We start from the raw sequence: 9,214 nt of genomic DNA on the forward strand, positions 1-9,214 counted from the left end.
AAGGTGGGCGCACAATGCAGTATGCACATGATGTGTTACAGAATTGTACACTTGAAACCTGTATGATTTTATTAAGCAGAGTCACCCCAATAAATCCAATTAAGAAAAAGAACTACCAAAAAAAAAATTACAGCCCTAACCGGTTTGGCTCAGTGGATAGAGCGTCGGCCTGTGGACTAAAGGGTCCCAGGTTCGATTCCGGCCAAGGGCATGTACCTTGGTTGCGGGTACATCCCCAGTAGGGGGTGTGCAGGAGGCAGCTGAATTGATGTTTCTCTCTCATCGATGTTTTTAACTCTCTATCCCTTTCCCTTCCTCTCTGTAAAAAAATCAATAAAAAATATATTAAAGAAAAATTACAGCTTGGCTGGAATGGCTCAGTGGATGAGTGTCAACCTGTGAACTAGGAGGTCACAGTTTGATTCCTGGTCAAGGAACGTGCCCAGGTTTTGGGCTCAATCCCCAGGTGGGACATGCAGGAGGCAGCCCATTGATGTTTTTCTCTCATCAGTGTTTCCATCTAAGCCAAAATAAAGATTTATTTAAATATCTTGAACCCTGGCCCGGCTGTGGTGGCTCATTGGATTGAGCATCGTCCCATGGACCAAAAGGTCCCGGGCTTGATCCCCAGTAGGAGGCATGCAGGAGGCAGCCAGTCAACGAGTCTCCCTCATCATTGATGTTTCTATCTCTCTCTCCCTCTCCCTTCCTCTCTGAAATCAATAAAAATATATTTAAAACAACAAAACAAAACATCTTGAGCCCTGGCCTATGTAGCTCAGTTGAGTGTTGTCATGTGCACCAAAAGGTGGCTGGTTCGCTCGATATTACACCCTCATATCGATGTTTCTCTCTCTTTAAAAATCAATAAACTATTCTTTGAAAATTTTCTCAAAATTCTATCATTCAGAGAGTTACTGTTAAGATTAGAAATTTTTTTTCTAAGTGGCTTCTAATGGGATAGCAGCCCTCTGCCTCTCCCTTCTCACCTGTAGTTCAGCTTCTTCACAGCATTACTTCTGGCTTTTGCTAGTATTTACTTCCATATTTCTAAATAAGACTTCATATTGCTATTTAATGAATTATAACTTTTAGACATCGATTCCATTCTCATGGAAGATAAAGATTTAGCTTTTTTGTACCAATATCTCCATTTCCCTTTACCTCATTTTATTCAAGGAGTTATGCCACAGTTTTGATTAAATCAGTAATTGGTACCTGTATTTTATGACACTATATATATTATTTACTGCTGGGCAAAATAGTAAGTAAGATTACTTTTTCTTTCTTATACAATCTTCTATGTTTCCTGTGGTCAATAATTCTCCACCCCCCCCCACCCCCCATTGCTTTGCTAGAACTGTCAAGTGCCTAAAAATAGTTTTAAAAAATTCTTAAAAACGTCAAATAGTCTATGGGTGCTATTATTTTTCTGGAGACCTCCCTCATGCATCCTCCATTTTGCCCCAAGCTGTCCTGGTTGTTGTCCAGGGCTGGTTCAAAACTGCTATTGTGGGACTTTTCTTTATAATTCTCCTGCCTTGTATTACTTATTTCCTGGATTTCTTCTCTCCTTTATTGATTTTTTTCACTTTGTTTTGCTGAAGTAGTTCCTCGAGTAGTTTTCTAAGAAAGGGTGTATTAAATACATATCTTGAGTCATTTTATGTCTGAAAAATGTTTTTGCTCTAGTTCAACACCAAATTAATAGTCGGGGCAGAGTATGCAGTTCTAGATTGGAAAACCTTTTCTTTCAGAATTTTGAAGGCATTGCTTTACTGTCCTCTAGCATCCTGGTTGTTATTGAGCAGTTGCATACCATTATATTTTTTTTCTGAAAGATTTAGGAACTTCTTTTTATCCTCAGTGTTTTGGAATTTCATGATGCTATGCCTTGACATGGGTCTTTCTTCATTCATTATACTGGGCAATTGGTAGGTCCTTTCAGTGTAGAGACTAGTGTCCTTTAGTTCCAGAAGGTGTTTCTATATTATTTTTTAAAATTCTCTCTGTTTTCTCTGTCCACTTATTTGTTCTATTAGATATTGGACTTTCTTGATTGATTTAATTTGCATATTTTATTTTCTATTGATAGTTCTAGCTCTTTTACTTCCCCCTTTTCTGGGATATTTCTTTGTTTTTATCTTCCAAATTCTCTATTGAATTTTTAAATTTTGTATTACATTTTTAAGTTTTTTCTTGGTCTCAATTATTTTTTGAAGTAGCCTATTTTTTTTTTTTTTAATCATCACAGTAGTCTTTCTTACCAGAGTTTTGGTGTTTTTTTCCCCAGTTCTCATTTGTTCCAAGCATAGTCTTTTTGTCTTCCTGGTCATCCCTCCATCACTTTCTTTTCCTGTTTCTTTCGGGCTCTGTCTTTCATATGGGAGAATTTTCTCTCCTTTATGGTGATCCTTGGCCGTCTGTTTATGTTTAAGAGTGAGGCACTAACAAGATGATTTGAGACTGCAGGGGCAGGACTTGTTAATGGATCATTCTCATTGTAGGGAGATTGGGTATGGGGCTGACTCTTTTGGTTGAAGTACCCCTAATGTCATCATTTATAAGTTTTCTTTTTCTCTGAAACTATTTACTGTTTCCAGAAAGGAATTTTCCAATTTCCTGCCCAACAGTAACAGAGTTGGAGTTGCAGTGGGATGGGGGTGGGGGTGTTCATGTGACCAACTATTGAAGTTGTGAGAGTAGGAACAGAGGAGGTGGCAGATTACAATGTATAGATTTTATGTAATCTCAGTTCTCTTTAGCCCACACTTCTCCTCAGACCATTACTGTGCTTAGTACACCCTAACCTATGCCTCTTCAGTTAATATTCTCCAAAACTGTAGTCTCTGGATGGAGTAGAAAGTTGGAAGTTAGAATGCACGTAGTTGAGATGAGACCTGGGGTTCTGCCTGATCTGTATACAAACTTTCAGCTTGATTTTCATCTCTGTACCTTACCTCACCTTCCATAGTATCTGATGCCTTCAAGGTGATGAACTTCTCAGAAGTTCTATGAGATGAGTTGGCTTTATTTTTATTGGTATTCCTCTCTGAGATCCCTGAATTATAATTTCTTTCATAATGCTCAGTCATTTATCCTTCTTCTACCTGCTTTGTTTCTACTATTTATTACATTTTATTTTGCTATAATCTCCTCTCCTGTTGTTTGTGGTTTAAGACTAGTTTTATTCCTTTATTGTCATTTTAAGTGAAGTTTTTGGAGAGAGAGATGATACACATGTGACCAATCTACCATTTTTAACTGGAAGTCTGTTAGCTTTGGGGTATATATCTCCATATTTTTCCCCTCCATTTTTCTTTCAAACTTTTAAATATTGTATCTATTAACTATCATCACGAAAATGTTATTCAACAAACCACTTCAAGTCTCAGTGGCTTAAAAAATCAACAAGCAGTAGCTTCTATATCTGTAAGTCCACATGGGTCAGCTAATCTGGGTTGGACGGGGCTAGGCAGTTTGTTGGTTTAATCAGGGCTCATTCCTGCATCAGAAGTTAGCTATAGTTGGTTAAACTAGACTAAACTCTTCTCCACATGTCTGTCATCTTCCAAGGAACTAATTTAGATATGTTGTTTTTTAAAAAAATATTTTCTTTATTGTTGAAAGTAGGTATGTTCTTGACATAGTGATAGCAGAGGCACAACTGTGAGCAAGCCCAGTCAGGCATGCATTTTTTATGTTTCTGGTTGCATCACGTGCTAACATCACAGCAATCAAAACATGACACATAGCTGAGCCCGGGGTGGAGACTTCCATCCTGCCCACAATGGAAGGGCACTGCAAAGTTACATGGTAAACAGCCTGGACATAGAGCGGGGTGTAGAATCTGGGCCCAAAATACAACCTACTACATATGTCAATAAACATCTAGTCTGTCAATTTTAATGGCTATATATTATCCCATTATATGGATGAATGTATAGAAATTCTTTTTTTTAAAATATATTTTTATTGATTTCAGAGAGGATGGGAGAGGGAGAGAGAAAGAGAAATCTCAGTGATGAGAGAGAATCATTGATTGGCTGCCTCCCGCACACCCCCCACCGGGGATCGAGCCCGCAACCCAGGCATATGACCAGAATCAAACCCGCGACCCTTTAGTCCATAGGCTGATGCTCTATCCACTGAGCCAAGCCAGCCAGGGCTATAGAAATTCTTTAACCAACTTCTATACTAATTAAATATGTAGCTCATTTTCCAGTTTTCAGATATTTAAATAATACTACAAATTTCTAACGTACAGTAATTTTCAAATCATATTCAATTATTATCTTATAATAAAGTCCTAGAAGTAGAACTATTGTGTCACTGGATATGTACCCTCTACAGGATTTCTGAAATTTATTGCTAAATTGCCTTCAAGGGTTTTACGAATTTACACTCCGGAAAGAAGTGTATGAGAGTCCTTATTTTTATACATTGTTGCTAAATAGTTTGCACACTCAGGAAATAAAGAATCAAAAGTTTTAAATAGAACCTTTTACTTACAGTTTACTTATCTTTTCTAGGGTGGCATATAAGAATGACTTAGGTCTTTCTGTAGGCCACTTAGTACTAACTTATTATTAGGTTACTTAAAATGACCTGCATTGTCTTGTTCTGAAGATTGTGCTCTGAAATAGTGAAGACTGTTTACTATTTGCAGAGCACCAGGCTCAGGTAGACTCATTTATCAAGGTACTTGGTATCCATTAAAATACGGATTATATGTTGCAGCTGGGCAGAAGGTACTGAGCTCTGGTCTTTGGAAATTTCACCTTTAAAATAGCTATGCGCAGCCCAACCAGCATGGCTCGGTGGTTGAGTATCGACCTATGAACCAGGAGGTCATGGTTCGACTCCTGGTCAGGCACATGCCTGGGTTGCGATCTCAATCTCCAGTGTGGGGCGTGCAGGAGGCAGCCACCAATTGGTGATTCTCTCTTATCATTGATGTTTCTATCTATCTCTCCCTCTCCCTTCCTCTCTGAAATTAAAATAAAATAAAATAGCTGTGCGCAAAGCTAGAAATACTGAAGACATGCTCTCTGAAGATGCATTTAATAGGAGTCTTACACAAAAAATGTAAATTATACCATTTTAAAAACATCTTTTGTATAACCTTTTAAGTCAATGGGAAGGTTTTGTTTGGGGGAAAACCTGTAAAATGTTATATGTATCTTTTTTTCAGTCTAACGCTCTCCCAACTGAGCTATTTCGGCTCCTCTATATGTATCTTTTTTGCAGCCATATTATTTTTGGTCACCCAGAGCAAAAAACAATTTTTATTGTATCACTTCAGATTTCTGTCAAATGAATTTATAGACATTTTTGTAATGATATACATACAATTTTGTTTTACTTTTATCACTTATTTCATAAGAATCGTGTGACGTTGGTCACATATTTGCAATTACTTTAAATCTTAATTTAGTTTTAAAAAAAATTTGGGAGTTTAAGTACTTGGTAAGAATAAAAGATATTCAAACATAGAAAATGAGAAATAAGTCTGCTATCTCCCCTCCCTATCTCCCCTCTGTTCCTCAAGTATATTTGTCATGGGGTCGCAGGCCTTCCCTTTTGCTGGACATTTGTTATTTTCCACTGTTGGCAGCTGTAGAGAGCATCACAAATAACATTTCTAATCTGTTAAAATATTTGGAGAATCCTGTTTTAGTTAGGTCTCTAAACTACTCTTAACTCTTTGAGTATATTAGTAGTAATTCCTACAAAAGTAGATACAGGAGGTTAGTTCACTTATAAAATCTACAAGTCATGTTTTTCATTTCATATTTATTCCACATACTTTAGCTATTTAACAAAATTAATAAAGGAATAATTCACTATTTAAAGAAGAAAACAGTTGGGAGAATTCATAAATGAAGGAATTTTATATTGAAAAACATGAAAAAATATTCAACTCCATAGATAATTAATAAAGAAAAGCAAATTGAAATAACAAAGAAGTGGCTTTATTTTTCCCCTTTCAAGTTGCCAGAGCGTTTAGAAGAAAACTTTCAGTGCTGGCAAAGGTGCTATCCAAATAGGTGTTCTCCTACAGGGCAAGCTGACTTATACATTAATATAACTCTTGGCAAGCAGTTTGACAATAGTCTTAAAATGTTTGTACTTTTGGTTTATTAATTTCACTTTTGAGAATCTATTGTAAAGGAATGTAGACATACAAACAAAGCTTTATGATGTGCGGTCATTAAATGCAGTTATTTATGATGATTGGAAAATACTTCAAAATAGAGAGAGAAAAGGCTAAGTAAAACACTGTTTGTTCATATAGTTAAATATAGTGTGCCCATGAACAGGATATTTAGAAACAGTTGCAAAATAATTATATATTTTAGTAAAATATAATCTCAACTATGTTAGAGCGCAACAAAAAGAGAAAATATATTCTGAAAGATAACTTGTTTCTGTATAGTGACTTTTTGGGTGATTTTCATTTCTTTTCTATATCTATTTTTCCCCCAAAGTTTCTTCAATGAGCACATAATTAAAAATAAATTAACTTGATGAACAAGGAGACAGGAACAGTGGAAGCACACTTCGTAACTCTGTCCCACACTGCCAAGGATCAGGTGCTCCACAGAAGGGAGTGACCTCATTTGCTCTGTCTTGACTCCTTCTATTTGTTCTACCTTGGCTTCCTTGTGGCAGGCCAGGGTTGCCCGGGACATACTGAGTGACAGGCCAGGACAAGGTCCAGGCCTTTATATTGTGATGTCCTGTTGGGGAGTTGGCTGGGAAACACAGGTCTGTGGGCAAGGTTGATAATAGTTTAGTAGAGTAGCTTGAGTTTCACTTCAAACGTAGGGGCTGTGGTCTAGGATTCTCTGCCTCTCAGTGAGCTAATGAAAATACTCCATTCTAGTCTTCATTAAGCTTTAAAAAGGAAAACAGACAAATGTTAATAAGTACTCCTGTACATTGTTGGTATTTATCAATAAATGAAATGTTCCAGACTAGAAATTCTCATTGTTGGTATTTATCAATAATGAAATGTTCCAGACTAGAAATTCTCAAGGTTTGCCACCTAAGGACCCTTATGACTCTCCTTAATGTATTAAGAGAGGCCTGTGTGACAAGACTTGCTTCCCAAGGAAAAAGAAGTATTACTACTGAGGCAGTCCAGCACGATTAGGAGTTCAGGCTGCTCTGATGTCAGACAGATCAGGTAGCCAATCCCAGCTCCACCACTTCCTGGCTACATCACCTTGAAGCCAGTCATTAACTTTTTTGGCCTCCATTTCCTTATCTATAACATGGGGGTTCAAACAGCCCTACTGCATGGAGTGACTGTAAAGAGTGAATGAAAATGTAAATGCATATACATGCATCCAATGAAGTGCATGTAAAACACTTAGCATGGTGCCCTTGCTGGAGTGGCTCAGTTGGTTGGTTCAATTTCCAGTCAGGGACATACCTGGGTCATGGGTTTGATCCCTGGTTGGGGGCACATATAGGAGGCAACAAATTGATGTTTCTCTCTCACATTGATGTTTCTCTCTCTCTATCTCTTCCCCCCACCCTTCCTCTCTCTCTCCTTTTCTCTCTCTCTCCCCGCCCCCTTCCTCTTTCTCTCCTCCTCCTCTCACTAAGCATGTCCTCAGCTGAATTAACAAAAAAGCAAGCATTGCCCAGTCAGTGTGGCTCAGTGTTTGAGTGTTGACCTATGAACCAGGAGGTCATGGTTCAATTGCCTGGGTTGAGGGCTCAATTTTCCTTCCTCTCTGAAATCAATAAAAATATATTAAACAAAAATAATGCAAGCACTTTAGCATGGTGTGGGGTCATGTGCTCAGTGCTTAATAAATGGTGGTGCTGGCGGTTACTTTTAATAATATCCTCCTTTTAAAAAAATGCTTTTACTTATTTCAGAGAGAGGAAAGGAGAGGGAGTGAGAACTAGAAACATCAATGATGAGAGAGAATCATGGATGGGCTGCCTCCTGCACCCCCCCTACTGGGGATGGAGCCCACAACCGGGGCATGTGACCTCCTAGTTCATGGGTCAGTGCTCAACCATAGAGCCCCACCGGCTGGACAATAATATCCTCCTTTTAAAAAGATCACTCAGAATTGATAGTCTCCCTGAGGCTTTTTGGGGAGCACTGGGGGGAGGTTAAAACAAGAGGGTTTCTTCCTGAAGCCCAGCCCTGGAAAAACAGTGGCAGAGATGATCCTGAGGCCTGAGGATTCCATCATTTCCATCTTAGGTTCCTCTAGAGCAGCGGTTTTCAACCTTTTTCATCTCATGGCTGACATTGCTAAATTACTAAAATTCTGCAGCACACCAATATATATATACTTTCTATCGATCTGACAAAAATAGTTATAATTTAGATTTATTTACAAAATAATAATAGTAATTCCTATCCTTTTTGCTCCAAAGTGACGTTTTAAAAAATCAGGTGCCTATACTTGTATACAAGAATTTCCAGTACCAAGAATTAACTAGCAACCTTATTATGCGATGTGTCTAATAAGATGCAACTCTGCTATAGGATCTACTAGTATATATTTATGATTCAAGACAGCGTTCATGCCAGACAGCTATTGTTGTATTGGCTGTCATCATCATCATCATTATTATTTACAATCTAAGGGAAAAGAGGTCTAAATAGTCAGGTATTGCATGTTTTAAACATTCTTGAGGCACACCATTTGAAAATCACTGCTGTAGAGTAAAGCCCTTCCTATGGAGAGAGTCATAGAGGAGCCAAGGACCCAAGTACATAGCAGCCTTGGGTAGAGTTTTGTCACATTAACCCAGCTTCAAAACCTGCTTGTTCTAATTACCATCTTTTTAACCTTAGGCAAATCACACAGCCTCAAGAACTTCAGTGTGATCAGAGAGTTAGTATTTGCCTCCTGGATTAGTGGAGGAATAAATGAGAACTATAGAATGCTTAAGGGCGGGGGGGGGGGGGGGGGGGCTAGGGCGGGGGGAAAAAATATGGACACATATAAAACCCTTTGTAATAAAAAATTAAAAAAATAAGTAAATAAAATGCTTAATGTGCTTCCCTACCAGAACTTGCTTAACAAATAGTTGCTCTGCTTATTGTGATTTTTATGGTACAGCAAGATTGAGATCTAGAAGGTAGCATATTGCTCCAACCGGTTAGGCTCAGTGGATAGAGCGTTGGCCTGCGGACTGAAGGGGCCCGGGTTCGATCCAGTCAAGGGCATGGATT

At 38.2% G+C, this 9,214-nt stretch overlaps 1 protein-coding gene across 1 annotated transcript in view; it reads left to right on the plus strand.

The window, feature by feature from the left end:
* Window positions 1–9,214, plus strand: part of PIGU (phosphatidylinositol glycan anchor biosynthesis class U) — an 85,327-nt gene that overhangs the window by 31,944 nt on the left and 44,169 nt on the right. The gene's annotated exons all lie outside the window — the stretch shown is intronic.

This window comes from Myotis davidii, unplaced genomic scaffold (genome assembly GCF_000327345.1).
Source record: "Myotis davidii unplaced genomic scaffold, ASM32734v1 scaffold38, whole genome shotgun sequence".
Taxonomy (NCBI): Eukaryota; Metazoa; Chordata; class Mammalia; order Chiroptera; family Vespertilionidae; genus Myotis; species Myotis davidii.